This window comes from Pan troglodytes, chromosome 4 (genome assembly GCF_028858775.2).
Source record: "Pan troglodytes isolate AG18354 chromosome 4, NHGRI_mPanTro3-v2.0_pri, whole genome shotgun sequence".
NCBI classification, from domain to species: domain Eukaryota; kingdom Metazoa; phylum Chordata; class Mammalia; order Primates; family Hominidae; genus Pan; species Pan troglodytes.
The window spans coordinates 129031717-129052313 of NC_072402.2; the positions used below are offsets into that span (position 1 = coordinate 129031717).

At 41.1% G+C, this 20597-nt stretch overlaps 1 protein-coding gene across 17 annotated transcripts in view; it reads left to right on the plus strand.

Moving 5' to 3' along the window:
* Positions 1 to 20597, plus strand: part of CDC42SE2 (CDC42 small effector 2) — a 191629-nt gene that overhangs the window by 52880 nt on the left and 118152 nt on the right. For 2 of the 17 annotated variants that reach the window (XM_063810616.1, XM_003950617.6), the window contains exon 1: positions 1600 to 1808. The exons of 8 other annotated variants lie outside the window; for them this stretch is intronic. The gene's annotated coding sequence lies outside the window, so the exon portion shown is untranslated. Of the gene's footprint in view, positions 1 to 1288; positions 1543 to 1593; positions 2156 to 20597 lie in introns of those variants that run through there. 7 more of the 17 variants (XM_009449600.5, XM_003950619.6, XM_063810620.1 and 4 more) reach the window with 6 other exon arrangements.

Genomic DNA, 20597 nt, shown 5'->3' on the forward strand with positions numbered 1-20597 from the left:
GTAGATAAAGATCTTATGGTTAACTGAAACAGAAACCAAGAGAAAATTTAAAATAAAAAAAATTGGTCATTTTTTGTTGCTTTAGTTTTTTTTAATCTCAGGGAATTTTTAAATTTTTCATTTATTCTAGGCACTTGGGATACATCAGTTGAACAAAACAGACAAAAATCCCAGCTTCTACTAGGGAAGGCAGACACTAAAAGCTAAACATATCAGATAAATACAGGCATACCTCAGTATCCGAGGGGGATTGGCTCTAGGACCCCGACCAGTACCAAAATCCTCTCAGGTCTCTAATATAAAATGATATAGTATTTGCACATAACCCACATATATCCTCCTGTATAAATTATCTATAGATTACTTATAATACAATGTAAGTGCTATGTAAATAGCTGTTATATTGTATTGGTTTTTATTTGTATTTTTAAATTGTTGTGTTTTTTTCCCAAATATTTTCCATCTGTGGTTGGTTGAATCCAGAAACGCAGAACCCATGGATGCGGAGGGCTGACTCTGAATTATAAAGATTGTTACAAGGTGGGAAGTGTCATGGGAAGAAAGGAAAAATAGTAAGGTAGGAAAGATGGAGAATTTTTTTTTTTTTTTGGAACACGTGTCACTCTGTCCAGCCCAAGCTGGAGTGCAGTGGCCTGATGATGGCTCACTGTAACGTAACTCCTGGCCTCAGCCTCCAGAGTACCTGGAACTATAGGTACACGCCAACTCACCAGGGTAATTTTTTTTTTTTTTTTTTTTGTAGAGACAGGGTCTCGCTATGTTGCCCACTCTGTTCTATTTTGAAGGTACAACCAACAAGCTTTCTTGACAGATTGAAAGTGAAAATGAGAGTATGAGAGGAGTTATGGATGATATAAAGTTTTTGGCCTGAGTAACTAGAAATCCTCGCCATCAACCTAGAATGGGGAAAACCATACGTTACTTACAGGTTCGAGAGCTTACTTCAGTCGCATTACGCTATCCTTTTGAACTTACGATAAAGTTTTGTAGGCATTTTGGTGGACTGCTGGCTGCTAGATAGGGCACTCATGTTTCTGATTTCTGAGATATGTAAAATACACACCCAAAGGAATCACAGAAGTCTAGTACATGTGTAATTTTCACGCATTTCAAACCAGGTGGTTTAACCAGCCTTAAACCAGTTAATGACTGATTGAACGATTCTGACTTTTACATGAAAAAGCAGTGGTCAGAGGATGGGCTCTCAACCGCTACTGAGAGACCCCTCATCCCACAACCGCTCAGCACCCACCCACCCACCCTCGCCTGTGCGCGTCCACCGCCCCACAACGTGCGCAGACGTCGCTCCTCCGCACGGATGTCCGCGGCCCGGGCCGGGGTGGGAAGGGGCTCCCCCACGCTCCCGCCCAGGTTTGGTCGCCATCTTTCGGAGCGTCCTTTCCCGCGAGTGCTGCAGTCCCGGATCTCAGGCGTCCGTTAGCTACAGAGGCCAATTCCTAACCCGCGCGGCTCGAATCCCGGGGGTCCCATCGCCTGCCAGCCGATTCGCCCAAGCCGGAGGTACGGCGGGGGCGGGGCCTGGCGGGGGGCGGGGCCAGCACTGCGGTCGCTGCAGCTGCGCAACGGCGCCCGCCCCTCCAGCCGCTCTAAGGGCGCGCGCCGCCTCTCGCTCCGCCCAACCCGCGCGCGAGCCTGGGCGGGGAGGGGGAGCCAGGAAGCTGCGAGCGCGCTGGGGAGCGCAGCTGCAGGCGTTGGGGCGGCAGGAGCCGCGGAGCCGGCGCTGAGAGGGGCTGCGGCCGGAGCGGGCGGCCGAGACAAAGGCGACGGTGAGTGCAATGCCAGCCCCAGTCGCGCGTCGGCCGCCACGCCTCGCTCTCTCGGTCCCTTGGGCGGGGTCCCGAAGCCCCGAACCCTCGTCCCTGAGGGCTCTGGGGTGAGCGCGGCCCGGCCTTGCCAGCCGCGCGCTGCGGGCTGTGGGCTGAGCCTGCGTCTTCCATTTCAGGTTTGGGCGAGGTCCTCATGCCCTAGGACCCTGCCTTTGGTTTTTCTTCTATTTCCTCTGAGGAATGGTTACACGCTCAGTTCAGAATTCACGGCAGGCGGACAGCTGAGGCAGCCAACTGACCGCCTGATGTAAAATGAAAGGCAGACCCCCCTCCCCCCAACTTTTCAGGTCTGGAAGTCGGGAGGGTGGTGCGAGGGGCGGGCGGGGAGGGCCCGGGGTCTCTAGGTGAGGGTTTCGGGGAGCAAAGACACCTGGCTCCGGAGCCCCGACTCTTCGCCTGAGGCGCCCGACGCGTTCAGTCCGCGGGTCCTGCCGCGGTTCGCCCCGGGCCCCGGGCTTGAAAGCCCTTGGCTACCTCGTCGCGGGAGCTGAGCTACTCTTACAGGTTGTTTTACCCAGTGCTTGCAGCTTTAAGTTGCGATTTTAGGCAACGGGTGTGGTAGGTAGCGGCTCCTTGATGCCGCATTAACAGCTGAAAAAGCGCCCCGATCCGCTGACTTCACTATGTGTAAGAAACAACATTGCGGATTCGTCTTTAGCTTGCAATTATTTTAAATGATAAGCTTTTTTAGGGGAATTTTGGGGGGTGATGTGCAGTTTACAAAATCTAAATGTTTCGTTGAAGGGCCTGGCTTATAGTACGTGCTCAGTAAAGTATTTGTTGAATGAATGAATCTTGAAATATCAGACAAAGCTTATCTCACATCTAGTAAAATTTAGGCACATACTCCTTGATTATGATTAAGGAAAGAATGTCGGCAAACAATATGTATTTTTGATATACGTTTTTTAGTTTTTGTCCCACATAACATACTGTTGATGAACAGTCCGTTCTTACTCTCAATATTATGAACATAGAAAATATATATCAAATTTGGATTTTGTCTTTTGGTTTGAGAGAAGTTGGTATACATTTTCTGTTTCTTAAAAACAGGCCTTATTTCTAATCTTTAAAAATAATGGAGAAGATAAAGAGGGAGTGGGATTGTATTTTGAAACCCAGCTTTCTGTTTCATTATGAATAAAGGAGTTTATGTGTTTTTGAGAAGGGACTGTGGTATGGTCTTGCTTGCTTTTTGAGCAAGGGAGAACTCTAAATTTAGGGGGGAAAAAACTAATGTTGCACTAATATAATAAAATGTCACCATTTACTCAACAGATATTCATTAAGCACCTGTTTATGGGCACAGGCAAAATCCGCAATTATCCTTTTCTTAAACTTGAATGCAAAGTTATTTCCTTATTATTGATGTCGCAAGTGGTGACTGTCTTAAACCCCTAGTGGCTATTTCAGTTGGGAAAGATGGCAGGTGAACTGCAGGAAGTGTAAATTCATAACAGCCTTTAAAGGTTAATAAGTAACTTTGTACAGCTAAAATTATTGGGTTAAGCTTTTATATTGTCAGTTTAATAGAATCTGTCTACATTTTAAAATGAAGGGAGGAAGACATTTAATAAGCTAGTGTTTTTATTATCTCCCTGGTCCCTATTAGGAGACTTTTTAGTACAGTGTATTTATTGAAGGGTAATGTACTTCTGTTCCTGTTTTCTGTAAATAATCTTTGTAATAGCATTTTCTGTTTTTAAAAATCTCCAAAGATAAACAGTAGATTCCTTTTCTATAAGAAATGTTTTAAAATAAAGCTTCATTTCAGGAATTTTATTTTGTCCTTGTGTTCACCACTTACAAATAAATGCATATAAACTTGATAGTGCTAAAAAGGGAAGGATTATTAGTAATAATTTGTGGTTCCATATGTGGACTTATCTTTTAGTATTGCAACTGTGATAAAACTACTAATTTAAAAGGATGAGATTTGTAGTTTTGCATTTATTCTGAACATAAGGTTGCGTTGCCTATTTTAATCTATTTATATATGTTTAAAAAGCAGTAATATTTTATTTATTTCAGGAATCCAGACTAATGTGATCCAAAGTCTGTCTTGATTATTATGAAATAATGTAGATATTAATTTTTTTATAGTTAGCTTTTTTGTATTTAAGTGGGCTGTTTTGACTGTTAATGCTTATAATAATACATTGTTAAAGATAATGTTGACATTCAAATAGAAGTTTCAGATTTTGGACTTACCGGCTATTAGCTTTTTTTTTTTCTTTTTTTTTCTTTTCGAGACGAAGTCTCGCTCTGTCACCCAGGCTAGAGTGCAGCGGTGTGATCTCGGCTTACTGCAACCTCCGCCTTTGGGGCTCGAGCTATTCTCATGCCTCAGCCTCCCATGTAGCTGGGATTACAGACATGCGCCACTATGCCCTATTTTTTGTATTTTCAAAAAGAGACGGGGTTTCTCTGTGTTGGCCAGGCTGGTCTCGAACTCCTGGTCTCAAGTGATCTGCCCACCTCGGCCTCCCAAAGTGTGCTGTTAGCTTTTTATTGTTGTTTCTAGAAAAAATAAGGAAAGTAATTCTTCAAATTTTAGTGATAGAGGATTAATTTTTTTATAGTTAGCTTTTTTGTATTTAAGTGGGCTGTTTTGACTGTTAATGCTTATAATACTTAATACATTGTTAAAGATAATGTTTACATTCAAATAGAAGTAAATGCCCTATTTACTTCTATTCCGAGAAATGTGTATTTCTCGGAAGAAGTTACCTGACAATGTACCACTGATAGTCTGGTGTTGATGACAAACCTACTTGTAAATGGTAATAGTGATGATAAAGAACAAGTAAATAAGGTGTGCTGTGTTAAGTGAAAGTGTTTGGCTTTTTTTTTTTTTTTTCGGATAAGCACATCATCAGAATTCTTGACAATCAGCAGCTGCGTTAAAATATATTTTTCCAAGAAATCAGAACTCATAATTTTTTTTTTTTTTTTGAAACGGAGTCTTGCTCTGTTGCCAGGCTGGAGTGCAGTGGCGCGATCTCGGCTCACTGCAACCTCCACCTCCCTGGTTCAAGCAATTCTCCTGCCTCAGCCTCCCAAGTAGCTGGGACTACAGGTGTGTGCCACCACACCCGGCTAATTTTTGTATTTTTAGTAGAGACAGGGTTTCACCATGTTGGCCATCCATGATGGTCTCGGTCTCTTGACCTCGTGATCTGCCCTCCTTGGCCTCCCAAAGTGCTGGGATTACAGGCGTGAGCCACCACGCCCGGCCATAATTTTTTTTTTTGTACCTTAAAAATACTAGTGTTTTCAAAGTATTGTTCCTTCCTTGGAGTAGTTCATAATGTTTTGAGGCTAAATAAATTTCAGGATTATCTTGTGTTATAATTGCTGGAATATTTGAAATGTTGGTGTTTTCTTCATCAGGGTATGTGTGTCTGTTGGGGAGAGGGTAGTTCATTTTTTTGTAAGACCTTTTAGAATGATTTAGAAAGCATTTCTTTTTCCTCAGATGTGATTAATAAAGTGATTAATAATGATACTAACATGGCATATTGCAGCTGTGCTCATATTTGCCTGTGTAGATCATGAGAGTTTTAATATTAAAAAGTTTATTTAAATACTTCATAACTAATTTCTCACATTATTTTCTGGGATAGGTTGCTGTTATGTTTTAAAGTCCCAGTTGTCTTTTTTAAAATTATGAAAGGGTTTATTTAGGTTCCTCATCTGCTTTAAAATGAGTCTGGGATAGTTTGTTAAGGTTTTATAAGATTTTTGTCAAAATTAAAAATGTGTGTTGGTTTTGATCTGCTGTATTCTTATTCTCAATTTTCATGAAAAATATTTTAACATTTTATTGAATATTTAATGTTAGTAATGTTTTAGTCAGTCTCAGAGGGGGACATTATAGTTTTCCTGTGTCTTCTTGAGAGGAACTTGAGAGAAGTACATGTACATGCTTTTTTTTTTTTTTTTTTTTTTTTTTGAGATGGAGTCTTGCTTTGTCCCCCAGGCTGGAGTGCAATGGCGCAATCTCGGCTCACTGCAACCTCTGTCTCCTGGGTTCAAGTGATTCTCCTGCCTCAGCCTCCCGAGTAGCTGGGATTACAGGTGTCTGCCACCATGCATGACTAATTTCTATATTTTTAGTAAAGACAGGGTTTCTCCATGGTCATCAGGCTGATCTCAAACTCTTGACCTCAGGTGATCCACCCACCTTGGCCTCCCAAAGTGCTAGGATTACAGGCATGAGCCACCGTGCCCGGTCAAGCTTATTCTTAATATTTACTTGCTAGTTAGGTGAGGATATTTTTTTCTGATTTTTTTCATACTACCTGGGAAAACTTGGAATTTAACTTTTCTTTTTTTTTTTCTGAGACGGGAGTTTCACTCTTGTTGCCCAGGGTGGAGTGAAATGGTACAATCTTGGCTCACTGCAACCTCCACCTCCCCGGTTCAAACGATTCTCCTGCCTCAGCCTCCTGAGTAGCTGGGATTACGGCATGCGCCACCATGCTCGGCTAATTTTGTATTTTTAGTAGAGACGGGGTTTCTCCATGTTGGTGAGGCTGGTCTCGAACTCCCGACTTACAGGTGATCTGCCTGCCTTAGCCTCCCAAAGTGCTGAGATTAGAAGCATGAGCCACCACACCCGGATTGCTTTTTTTTTTTTTTTGAGACAGAGTCTGTCGCCAGGCTGGAGTGCAATGGTCCCATCTCGGCTTACTGCAACCTCTGCCTACTGAGTTCAAGCAACTATCCTCCCTCAGCCTCTCGAGTAGCAGGGACTACAGGCGTGTGCCACCATGCCTGGCTAATTTTTGTATTTTTAGTAGAGCCGGGGTTTCACCTTGTTGGCCAGGATGGTCTCGATCGCTTGACCTCGTGATCCGCCCACCTTGGCCTTTCAGAGTGCTGGTATTACAAGCGTGAGCCACCGTGCCAGGCTAGGAATTTAGCTTTTAAATTATTAGTTTTATGCATCCTGCTACCTTGGTTCAAAGCTTAAGTATACTTGAATCTTTCTATAATACTAACAAATAATGAGTAGTGCAGGATTTAGCTGAGACTACTTTGGGCCCTCATCCAAAGGGAGTTCCTGAATTGAAATGCCAAGAAGACTTGGTAATAAGTTGTCTTAATCCTGACACTGTAAAATACCTGTTAATGTATTTTAGTCAAATAGATTATGGTAAAACATAATCTTTTTCCTAGAAAGTATTAGGTTAATTTCATATTAAATCTAGGTACCTTTGAAATAACTAAATTATGAGCCCTGATATATCTGTTTTCTTGCTTACCCACTTAGAAACTCATGCTGTGATTTCATATTTAATCTGTATGATCGAATTTTTTTATCTTGTACTAAAACATAAAATTATTGGCCAGGCGTGGTGGCTCATTCCTGTAATCCCAGCACTTTGGGTGGCTGAGGTGGGTGGATCACCTAAGGTCAGGAGTTCAAGACCAGCCTGGCCTATGAAACCTTGTCTTTACTAAAAATACAAAAATTAGCCAAGCATGGTGGCACATGCCTGTAATCCCAGCTACTTGGGAGGCTGAGGCAGGAGAATCATGTGAACCCGGGAGACAGAGGCTGCAGTGAGCCGAGATCGCGCCACTGCACTCCTGCCTGGGCAACAGAGCGAGACTCCATCTCAAAAAAAAAACAAAACAGGCAGGGTGCCCTGGCTCATGCCTGTAATCCTAGCACTTTGGGAGGCCGAGGTGGGTGGATCATCTGAGTTCGGGAATTTGAGACCAACCTGGCCAACATGGTGAAACCCCATCTCTACTAAAAATACAAGAGTTAGCCGGGCGCGGTGGCTCAGGCCTGTAATCCCAGCCACTCGGGAGTCTGAGGCAGGAGAATTACTTGAACCCAGGAGGCAGAGGTTGCAGTGAGCTGGGATGGCACCACTCTACTCCAGCCTGGGCGATGGAGCAAGAGTATCTCAAAAAAAACAAAACAAACAAACAAAAAAAAACAACTGGCCGGGCGTGGTGGCTCATGCCTGTAATCCCAGCACTTTGGGAGGCTGAGGCGGGCAGATCATGAGGTCAGGAGATCAAGACCATCCTGGCTAACACGGTGAAACCCCATCTCTACTAAAAGATACAAAAAATTATCCGGGCGTGGTGGCAGGCACCTGTAGTCCCAGATACTAGGGAGGCTGAGGCAGGAGAATGGCATGAACCCGGGAGGCAGAGCTTGCAGTGAGCTGAGATCACGCCATTGCACTCCAGCCTGGGCGAAAGAGTGAGACTCCGTCTCAAAGAAAAAAATAAAAATAAAAAAATAAAAACAACAACATAAAATTACTTTTGTTTTATTTGACTTAATAAAACTTTCACTTTTTGTTTAGTAAAGCAAAAATGAATTTTGAGTACATTCAACGTTGTGTATGTTTTACACCGTATATATAGAGGGAATTTATGGGTATCTGTGGAACTGAAAGGTTTAATGGGTGGAACTTGGTAAGGTTTAAGCAAAATACAACTTTCACTGTGCCTTCAAAACTCTCCCTGTAGACTAAGTCTTTCTCTGCTTCTAGATGAGCTTTTAGCGTGATCAGATAGCTTTTTAAGTCACTTTTAGGTAACAAAAAGTCTTCTGGTCACTTGTCAATAATAGTTTTATTTTAGTCATTAAAAGGTACAGTATAGTAGTGTTCAAACTCTTGTAGATTTCAGAACTTTTCTTTGGCTCAAAACTGCTTTGAACCTAGAAGCTTGTTTTGGAGGAAGAGTCGTACTTAGTTGGCTTCTCTTTTTACTTTGCCAGGTCTTCTTCAGTATGGTATTCCTACCACTTCAGGATGCAGCTTAGGATTACAGAGAAAAGATATAGGGGGGAAGGTGGGGGAAGGTATAGTTTTATTGTGGCTTATCTGATTGTGATCTGGCATTTTTGCCTTCTGAGTTGGCCAGGTTGTGCAAAGCTGACTCTTTCTTCAGGAGTGCTGGAAGTGGTTGAGGATTCTATGTCTAGGAAGCTCCAGCTATAATTCCTGTGATACAGTTCTCCAGCTCCAATTTAGCCTTCCAGTTTCCTTTATCTTGCAGGTTCACTTTGCCCAGGGTGAGATTTTTCTTTAGTCTTTAAGGTAGTTCTATAACATTTTAACCAGAACTGCCCATGCTTTATTGAGGATATTTCATAGACACAATTTCATTAATTCCACTGGGGTCTCAGCATCCTGTCTTTCCAACTCCTTCCATAAAATGCAGTAGACCCTCCGAATCATCAGATTTCACATCTGAGGATTTAGCCAGCCAAGGATAAAAAGTATTTAAAAAGAAAAAACAGAACAAAAGGGTAAAAAGCTACAGTATAACAATTATACATGGCATTTATATTTTATTAGGTATACATAGTCTAGAGATGATTTAAAGTATACAGGTGGATGTGCCTAGGTTATATGCAAATACTGTGCCATTTTATGTATGTAAGGGACTTCAGCATCCGGGGATTTGGGCCAGGGTGGGGCAGGGTTCCTGGAACCAATCACCCATGGATACCGAGGGATGGCTGTAAACGTTTCTTCAACAGTACTTCTGTATGTCTGCGATCTGTAATCCATTGCTGCTATCACCTCTTTGCTGTCCCAAGACCACCTCCTTCCATGTCCTCACTGGAGTATTTACCCTGCCTTAAATTTGTGGTCCACTATTATAATTTTGCCTTTTCATACACATTCAACTCCCTTGCGGCATTCTTCTGTTGTAATTCACCTGGCCAAACCCTTACCCCCACACCCTTTGTGTCCAGTTCTCCATCTGTTCGAGCATACATCTGGGAAGTTGAGCATGCTTTGAGGAAAACACACCCAAGCTGACCTGGCTCTCCCTTTAAATTCATGACCACTGACCTAAGGAGGGCCCTTTGTGTTGCTGGTTGTTTTTGTTTTGTTTTGTTTTGTTTTCGTTTTTTGAGATGGAGTCTCACTGTGTCACTCAGGCTAGAGTGCAGTGGCGCGATCTTGGCTCACTGCAACTTCTGCCTCCCAGGTTCAAGTGATTCTCCTGCCTCAGCCTCCCAAGTAGCTGGAATTACAGGCACCCATCACCATGCCCGGCTGATTTTTGTATTTTTTTTTAATAGAGACAGGGTTTCACCACGTTGGACAGGCTGGTCTCGAACTCTCACTCCTGACCTCAAGTGATCCACCTGCCTTAGCCTCCCAAAATACTGAGATTACAAGCGTGAGCCACTGCACCTGGCCTAATCCTTCTGTAATCCTAGTACGTTTCCTGATTTAATCACCACAGATTACTTTTAACACCTCTCGTCAAACCTCTAGCATCCCTTTTTTCCTCTTCATTTTCAGCTCATGACCTTGTTTCCTGTATGTTAAAAATGAAAGCAATCAGAAGAAAACTTTTATACGTCTCCTTGTATCTTTACCCATACTTTGCCTTTCCTACTATTCTGTCATCATGGTCTCCACTCGTGCTCCTTTCTCCTTTTAAGGACATTGCATTGCTTCAGTATTCATCTCATTCTCCTGCATTCTAATGAGCTGCATCATTTCCCCATTTCTTCTGGATTATCCCTATCAGCATATAGGTGTATTGAAATATCTCCCATCTTTAAAAAACACCTTTCCAAATGCCACATCTTCCTTTAGTTACTCCTCTCCAAAAAGGTAAATATTTGTTGTCATCAGCGCTCCCTGTCTTGTTTGGATCCACTACAATTTGCTTTTTTTCTCTTTCATTCTACCGTAACAGCTCTTTTTGAGATTATTGAGTGACTTTGTTGGTGGTAAATTCCCTAGTTCTCAAGCCTAATCTCAGTGGATGTAGAAGCAATAGCAGCATTTGATGTGGTTGATAACATCATGTTTGAAATCTTCCCTTTGTTTCTGGCATATTACTGCCTGTTTTCAGTTTCTTTTGTTGGTTCCTTTTCATTGCCCCAACTTCTAAAAAATGAGGCAGTGTTTCAGGGACATATGTTTAGACCTCTTCTATATTTATATTTAGTTTTAGTCCCCTGTGATCTCATTCTGTCTAGCTAGAATTATATACATATATATATATTTTACATTTTTTTATCATTTTTTTTTTGAGACAGAGTCTTGCTCTGTTGCCCAGGCTGGAGTGCAGTGGCGTGATCTTGGCTCACTGCAACCTCCGCCTCCTGGGTTCAAGTGATTCTCCTGTCTCAGCCTCCCGAGTACCTGGGACTACAGGCGCCCATCACCACGCCCGGCTTATTTTTGTATTTTTAGTAGAGATTGAGTTTCACCATGATGGCCAGGCTGGTCTCAAACTCTTGACTTCAAGTGATCTGCCCAGCTTGGCCTCCCAAAGTGCTGGGATTATAGGCGTGAGCCACTGCGCCCAGCCTTATTTTTTTTTTAATTAAAAAACTTTTTCTTGGCCAGGCGCGGTGGCTCATGCCTGTAATCCCAGCACTTTGGGAGGCTGAGGCAGGCAGATCACGAGGTCAGGAGATCGAGACCATCCTGGCTAACATGGTGAAACCCCGTCTCTACTAAAAATACAAAAAAAAAAATTAGCCAGGCGTGGCGGCGGGTGCTTGTAGTCCCAGCTACTAGGGAGGCTGAGGCAGGAGAATGGTGTGAACCCAGGAGGCGGAGCTTGCAGTGAGCCGAGATCACACCACTGCACTCCAGCCTGGCGACAGAGACTCCGTCTCAAAAAAAAAAAAAAAAAAGTTTTTTTTTCTTGAGGCAGGGCCTTGCTCATCCTCCAGGCTGGAGTACAGTGGCGTGATCTTAGCTCACTGTGGCCTTGACCTCCCGGGCTCAGGTGATCCTCCTACCTTAGCCTTCCAAGTAGCTGGGACCACAGGTATGTGCCACCACATCCGGCTAGTTTTTTGTATTTTTATAGAGATGGGTTTTCATCATGTTGCCCAGGCTGGTCTTGGGCTCAAGTGATCTGCCTGCCTGGGCCCCCCAAAGTGCTGGGACTACAGGCGTGAGCTACTGCGCCCAGCCTAGAATTATATATTTCAAACTAAAAATGTTATCTTTAGTCTGGATCTGTTTCCTACCTCCAGACTTCTGTATCCATTTGCGTACTCAGCATTTTTAAGTAGATTTCTAATAGGCATCCCAGATTTAACGTCACAACTGAACTCCTTGTCCTCCCTCTTCTCCATCACCCCTCCACCCCAGTAATTGTCCCCATTCCAGTCTTCCTCATCCTATTAAATGTCAACTCCATCTTTCAGTTTCTTTGGCCAAAAACCTAGTAGACATTCTTGACTCTCTTCTTTCTCATACTCCCACATGTGATTCAAATAATTAGCATGAAAACATGTCCCTTATCTATCTTAAAAACTGCCATAAGAATAAATGTAACCACAATTTGCTCTCTTCATCTGCTGCCACCTCTGTAAGCAACCATCGTCTCTTGCATGTATTATTTTAGTAGTCTCTACATGCTGCTTCTGCTGTTTTCTGTTCTCAAACCAGCAACAAGGGCAATCTTTTGAAAATGAAAGTCTGATTATTTTACTCCTGTGTTCAAACCCTTAGTGGCTTTCCATATCGTTTATAAAAACCAGAATACTTAATGCCTAAGTATTCAAGAAGTCTTGACCCTTCATCGTCTGTCCGTCCTGCTTGTCTGATTTCATGTCTTACCAGTTTCTCCTTGGCTTCTTCCACTCTGGCCACATATAGACCTCCCTGAGGTCTTGAACTTGCCAAGCATAGTGTTGCTTTAGTGCTCGTAGGAATAGAGCTTTGTTTTATTCACTGCAGAATCCCCAGTATTCAGAACAGTGGAGAGCACATAATGGGGACTCAACATTTCCTGAATGAATGACTGTTAATCTTGTCACTCATGTCTTTGGTTACAGCTTATATGAATGTTTCTATAACTAAAAGTATTTGAATTTCACCTAAAACCATGTAGTCCTGTAAGAATTAAGTAGAAACAAATTTAGATGCAAGAGTATGAAGTAAGTTTCAAATCAATTTTTGTGTATGTAAAGTGAAAATACACAGTAAAATGGTAAGGGACAGAGGAGGTAGGAAAGGAAAGAAGAGATAAACTGATGGAATAAAGAAAAGGAAAACCTGATTTGGTAGTAGGGTGACAGCACCTTAAAAAAACCTATTTTGGGCTTGCCCTATTTTTTTTTAAAGTGATGTTTCTTCAATTCTGAGTGTTGGTGATTTACATGGGACTTAGACCCTTCAATTTGGACTATATTGTAATCTTTTTTTTTCTTTTGAGACTGAGTCTCGCTCTTTAGCCCAGGCTAGAGTGCGGTGGTGTGATCTCAGCTCGCTGCAAACTCCGTCTCCCGGATTCAAGCAATTCTTGTGCCTCAGCCTCCCAAGTAGCTGGGATTACAGGAGTCCACCACCAGGCCAAGCTAATTTTGTTTTTAGTAGGGACGAGGTTTCACCATATTGGCCAGGCTGGTCTCAAACTCCTGACCTCAAGTGATCCACCCACCTGGGCCTTCCAAAGTGCTGGGATTACAGGTGTGAGCCACTGCACCTGGCCTTATAACTTTCTTTTTATCAGGGATGTAGGCTCAAATGAAATTGGGTGCCAAAACTTCATTATTTTTCTTTTCTTTTCTCTTTTTTTCTTGCTAGTTTTTGCTAAACTTCTTTTGTTAAAGAAAGGCAGTTACTGTTACTGAGATAGCTCGATGGTATCCTGTGCATTTTTTTTTGAAAGCTCAAATAGAAGTCTCACAGTTTTAGGGAGGGATTTTTTTTAGTCTACAAAAATTTATTAGTATGCCTGTCCTCTTAGTACTGTACTGCCTAGTTACTCTCCTTTCAAAAAAAAAAAAGTGTATATTTATTATATTTCCATGGTAAACTAGCAGCTACAATAATGTACACAACTCTATTGAGTAGTATTTATTAAATGCATATACATATTTGTGTTCCTAAAAATGCTTGTACATACTAAAACTGCAATTTTACTGATAGTTGGGAAATGAAAGTGCAAAAGAAATTAATGACTTGTGAAGTTCTGGTATTTCATTATGTCAAGACAAGATTTTTTTTTTTTTTCCTGAGCTGTAGATCTCATTTGCTGTTGGTTGATTAAAAAAAAAATCTTGGCCAGGTGCGATAGGCTAAGTCTGTAGTCCCAGCACTTTGGGAGGCTGAGGTGAGTGGATTGCTTGAGCTCAGGAGTTCGAGACCAGTCTGGGCAACGAGGCGAAACCCCATCTACAAAAAAAAAAAAAAATAGAAAAATTAGCCAGGCCTGTACACCCATAGTCCCTCCTACTCAGGAGGCTGAGGTGGGCGGATTGCTTGAGCCTAGAAGGTTGAGGCTGCAGTGAGCCGAGATCTCACCACTGCAGTCTACCCTGGGTGACAGAATGAGACCCTGTTTCAAAAAAAAAAAAAAATCTTTTAGATAAGTTGTTAAAATAGGTGGCTTAGAAGTTGGTGAATTAAAGAGATAATGTTTGTGTGCAAGTATAAATTATTCTCTATAAACCAGTGTAAACATTTTCCCATTTTTGTATAATATGCAATAATTTATGTCTTTATTGACTTGTATTGTGGGACTTTTATGTCGCCACAATGTGTGTGTGGTTGTGTATATATATCTTTACAGTTTTTGTAATATGCAGATACAATTTAGACTCATATAAACATGACCATTATAATTTTTTTTTTTTTTTTTTTGAGATGGAGACTTGCTCTGTCACCCAGGCGGGAATGTAGTGGTGCAATTTTGGTTCACTGCAACCTCTGCCTCCTGGCTTCAAGCAATTCTCCTGCTTCAGCCTCCCTAGTAGCTGGGATTACAGGCGTGCACCATCATGCCCAGCTAATTTTTAAATTTTTTTTGCATTTTTAGTAGAGGTGGGGTTTCACCATGTTGGCCAGGCTGGTCTTGAACTCCTGACCTCAGATGATCTGCCCACCTCAGCCTCCCAAACTGCTGGGATTACAGGCGTGAGCCACCGCACTTGGCGACCATTATAATTTTTAAAAAGCCTGTTTACATACCAAATAAAATCATCATGTTGGATGACACACTAGAAATGTTTCTTTACAATTTTGAAATAATCTATTTTATAGACTAGGTAGTTTTCATTAGAATTTGACATTGACCTAGTTGAATTCGTATGTTAGCATTTCACACATAACCGTCTTGGATTAATGAGATCCTTATTTCTGAGCTGGTGTGTAGTCCTACCACTCAATTTATTTCAGCTGTATTCATAGTTTGATGCCTGCCATCCTACTTTAACTTCATAATGTTCTGTTTAGATTATTAAGTAATCAAAGTGGTCATATTGAGAAAACTGAATACAATTAATAGGTGTGACCCCAGTCTCATAAGGGGTCATTAAAATAATGCATGACATTATGCCTTCATTTATTCCATTCAGTACATTTATCAAACTACTATGTGAAGTTGTTTCTCAACCCATTCAGAATAAGATATAAACTGTACTCACCCAGAAAATACAAACTCAACAGTCTGTACATAATTTGGCCCTAACAGCCTATTATCTCACCTTTGCTCACTACACTCTGGCCAAGTTAGTCTGTTCAGTTTCTCAAACATGCCATTCTTGGCCTTGGCTTAGAGCTTTTACACTGGTTGTTTCCTTTGTTTGAAATGGTGTTTTCCCAGATGTTTTTTAGCCTGGCCCTTTACCTTTCCAATCTCAGCTTAAATATCACCTCCTGCTTCCTCACCACTCAGTTAAAAATAGCTCCTCCCCATCACTGTTTTAATTTCTTCATGCCGTTTGTGAGTCCTTGAAATTATGTGTTTTTTAAAATTAATTTTTATGACAGTAGGGACTCCTTTGTCTTATTCCTTGCTGTCTACAATGCCCGAAACAATACTGGCACCAAAAGGTGTTCAGTAAAAAAAAGTGTTGAGAGGATAAAGCCAGGTACCAATTTCATCTATTCCCCCCACTTTTTTTTTGAAATGGAGTCTTGCTCTGTCTCCCAGGCTGGAGTTCAGTGGCACGATCCGGACTCACTGCAGCCTTTGGTCCTATCAATTCTTGTGCCTCAGCCACCCAAGTAGCTGGGATTCCAGGCGTGTGCCACCACGCTAGCCAATTTTTTATTTTTAGTAGAGATGGGGTTTCTCCTTGTTGGCTAGGCTAGTTGAGAATGTGATCCACATTTGGGAGATCCCGCCTGGGCCTCCCAAAGTGCTGGGATTACAGATGTGTGCCACTGCGCCCGGCCTATTCTTCCTTGTGAGTGATTTTAGTGTATTAATAATTTAAAATGTCAAAAGCCTATTTCTCCTAACCTAGAAAAGAAACTGGATTATTCCGATAAAAGCCTGTTTTAGAAAAGGATGAGAAAATTTAGGAACTGTTGTGATGATTCTTAGATCATAGTAGTTAAGTGGAGCCAGTGTTGTGCTGGAACTGGTTAGCTGATTGTGCCTCTCTCTCCAGCTCCATGTTCAGTGACATCATGTTAGTAGCTTGAAACTGGCCATGGTGGGACATTTACAGCATGGCAGACTGCAGAAGCTACAAATCAGGGCCCCTTTTCTCAAAGAGGTGGTCAAATATTTATCAGCAGACCACTGGGAGTGGGACCATATGAAATTGTTGTTTTTATAGCCAAAAAATGCTTGAATATTGGCAGTTCCTTTCCTTTCCTCTCCCCTCCCCTCCCTTCCCCTCCCCCTCCCCTCCCCTCCCCTCCCCTCCCCTCCCCTCTCCTCTCCCCTCTCCCCTCCCCCCTCCCCTCTCCCCTCTCCTCTCCTCTCCCTTCTTTTTTTTTTTTTTTTTTTTAAAGATAGAGTCTGTTTGTTGCCCAGCCTAGAGTGCAGTGGCTTGGTCTTGGCTCACTGCAACCTCTGCCTCCTAGGTTCAAGTGATTCTCCTGCCTCAGCCTCCTGAGTAGGTGAGACTACAGGTGTGCACCACCACGCCCGACTAATTTTTGTATTTTTAGTAGAAACAGGGTTTCATCATGTTGGCCAGACTGGTCTTGAACTCCCAACCTCAAGTGATGCGCATGCCTCGATGTCCCAAAGCTCTGGGATTACAGGCGTAAGCCACCACACCTGGTGAATATTGGCAATTTCTTATGGTTTAGTCTAGTAGAATTACTTATTTTGGTTTAAAGAAATTTCTTTATGGCGGTCAGTGGAGTTATATCAGTGCTTTTACCTTCTTTTTCAAAGTTATGTTCTCTTTACATCTGATGATTACTTCTAGATTCATTTATTGCATAAAATGTGCTATTTATATGTTTGTATATTGTTTAACTGTGTATCTAATAGTTCATTCCAAAGCAGGCACAAAAGATCTTCAGATCCTCTGACAGAGTGTTCTTGGTTTTGCTGCTTATGCTAAATAAGTTTATTGAAAGGCGTTACTTTTCTGGTCAAGAAAGCAGAACTGATTCAGTTTGTTATATAGCATTTTCTCAGCCCTCCCCCCCCCCTTTCAGAATAATTTACATAAATATTCCTGAGTTCAGTTTTTTTTAACTTTTTTTTCTGCTTTTACTTATTACCCTTTAAGTGCTTGCTTACTTTCTCTGATAATTTACTTTCTTCTACTCTGTGATTTCTTTTACAAATCAATGAAATGGTGTTGTCTTGTTTTCTCAAGTTTTTTCCTGTTATCTTTCCTGTGGTCACCTGGACATTCCAGTCCATTTTCCACACTCTCCCTCTACCTTCTCCCCCAGTTCTTTAAAGAGACACAAAGTTACAGGCAGCATTTTCTGATTGGAGAAAAATTATTGTTTAAAAATTGAACTCTGAGACTGGGCACAGTGGTTGGCTCACGCTTGTAATCCCGGCACTTTGGGAGGCTGAAGTGGGCGATTGCTTGAGTACAGGAGTTCGAGATCAGCCCAGGCAACATGGTGAAACCCTATCTCTATAAAAAATACAAAAATTAGCTGGGCATGAGTGTGTTTATGACCCCAGCTCCTTGGGGGCTGAGGTGGGAGGTTGCTTGAGCCTAGGATGTCAAGGCTTCAGTGAGCTGAGCTCACACCACTGCACTCCAGCCTGGATGACAGAGCAAGACCCTGTCTCAAAGAAAAATTGAACTTAGTTGGCTCGGGAGATTATTGGCATTTTTTGAGCAACAGTTGCTTTGTTAATTCTGAATAACTGGATTTGAACTGGTGCTACTGAATTAAAATATGGGGTCTACATTTCTTACCCTTTAACTGAAATTATTCTCTTTTATGCACACACACAAACTGTATTTAATGTAGAACATCAGAAAGTATATACAAGCTAAGGAAAAAGTTTTAATCCTACCTCCCTAAAATATAATAACTAGTCAGTGGTCATGTTTTGATGAACATCCTTCCAGATACCTCAATATGAATATATGTTTTTTCACAAAATCTTACATAGACTCTAACATTTCACTTTAACGAATATTATCATAAAATTATTACTTTTTATTACTTCAGTTTGAAAGGGTCATATTGGAAAGTGAAAATTCTGTTTGACGAGGATAAAGCTGTAAGTAAAGTTGTGATTAAAAACAATGGTGTTTATAGAGAGTAGAATGTGGTAAGTCAACTGGAGAAAAGAATTACTTTCAGCAGTAATTTTTTTCTTAAGAGCCCTCTTACCATTGCACAATAGCCTGATTGTTTTATACTAGCTGATGAAAACCGTTCAGGATTCTATGTACAGCAGAATTATTTTAATAATAGCCCTAGGGTAAAATATGAGCCTGTAGATAAGTTTATATTTTTTAGTCTGTCCAAGTCCGACTGATCCTTTAATAGTAAAATAATTTTGGAAGAAAACTGTGTTTTATTGAAGGCCTTCATCTATCTGTAGTATGACAATTTTATTAGATATTGCTACCCTTTTTATGTGTGAGAATGAGTGAAATAGTTCTTGGAAAAATTTTAGCATGTAAGAATTCTTATGTTAATGTTTCCTTTGATTTTTGTTTTATGAATGTGAAAAATCCTTGTGGAAGAATTGCTCATATATATTGGTATATTGCATTCTTTGGAAATCACCAGTTCCAAACTTGTCAAGTGGTTGTTTGGGTCGTTAAATAGCAATTGTAAAAGCAAATCAAAGATCCTTTAAGGATTTTTCCTTGATCACAGTGATATCCATTACCTGGGGTAGAGTAGACCGCTGATGTCTTGCCTTCATTTTTATTGTTCTTAACCTCGTCCTTTCTGTGTTGTATCACTGCTTGCTCACAAGCTCCTCCAGTCTTTTTCTCTTCAGTAGCTTTTTCTCTTACCCCCTTGTGCTTCCTGAATGGTGTATATGTTGCTGAAAACATTTCTCATGTGGTAAAGAAGAGTAAAGAGCAATGTAGTTGATGTGGCCTTTTCTACTGAGAAATGATGCATTTGTGGTCTACAGAAGAGACTTGACAGCCCCTAAAGAAGTGTTTTTTATCTACATTACATGTTTGTGAGTGGATATGCAAGTGCCTCTGTTGGAAGGTAAAGTGAATCTTGAAACAAATTCTAGAAAAGTGTTTAGAATTATTCCATACATTTTGCTGTTGAAAAAATAGTATTTAAAGAAAGTTTCATCTCACAGTGAATTTTTAGCCTCCTCTTTTAAGATTTATTTTGTGAACAGTGACCTTGTTTTTGTAAACTCTACTCTGAAGAAGTTTAGAAATTAGTCACACAGTAAGTGGCAGAACAAGTATTCAAAGTCTTGCCTGATTTTCCATAGTCATTTAGCTTGGAAAGCATTGTAAAGTGGCAGAAAGAATATGGACTTTGAAATTTAGACACACCTCGATTTGATCTCTAACTTTGCTGCATATTTGCTGTGTGGCAAGTTCTTACCGTTGGTGATTTTCATTTTCCTTTTCAGTTAAGTGAGAGTAATACATTTGTTAGGATTAAATGAAGTAATGCACATAAAGCATTTGGCTTGTAGAATAAGATGTTAATAAATGTTTAATTTCCTTTCAACAATGCCATATCGTTTTAAAATGTCTTGGGAGCCACTTGGACATTTCACTTGAAAGTTAAGTGCCATCAGGAAACTAGAAACATGTAACCCAGGTAGTGATCTTTCAGAGAAATTTTAATTTCCCTGTCTAAGGAGGAGAGTAGTTCTTCGGACTGTTTTAAAAATATGTGACTTAAAGGAAAGTTTTAATGTTAAAAGCTGAAATAGAACAGAGTTAGGATGAGTTAATTATTGCTGACCAAAATTGTAAGAAAGTCCATTTCTACATTTCCTGAGAAATCGAAACATTTGTGTTATATACATAGAGAAGTCACTTTTAAAGGCTAAGAACTGACCATTTGAAAAGTTTATGATTAAGATATGGGGAGAAAGTGTTCATTTTTAAAGTAATAAACAATAGCAAGTTTCTCTTATCAGATTTAAGGTTTAAGGAATGGTGCTTGTTCAGACCTGAGTACAGTGATGACACAGGTACTAAATATGTTGTTGGAGGTAGTATAAATCTGGAACCTGTTTCAAAAGCGCTTTGGCATATTTGTGTGTATTTCCATTTCTGAGAGGTTATTCTAAGGAAGTCACCTTTTTTCTTTTTTGGGGGGAGAGGAGGTTATTTTCCTTCCTTAATGACACTCTAATTGAGATAATTCACATAAAAAATCACCTTTTTAAAATTATTATTATTGAGATGGAATCTTGCTCTGTCACCTAGGCTGGAGTGCAGTGGCGCGATCTCGGCTCACTGCAAGCTCCGCCTCCCGGGTTCATGCCATTCTCCTGCCTCAGCCTCCCGAGTAGCTGGGACTACAGGTGCCCGCCACCATGCCTGGCTAATGTTTTTGTATTTTTAGTAGAGACGGGGTT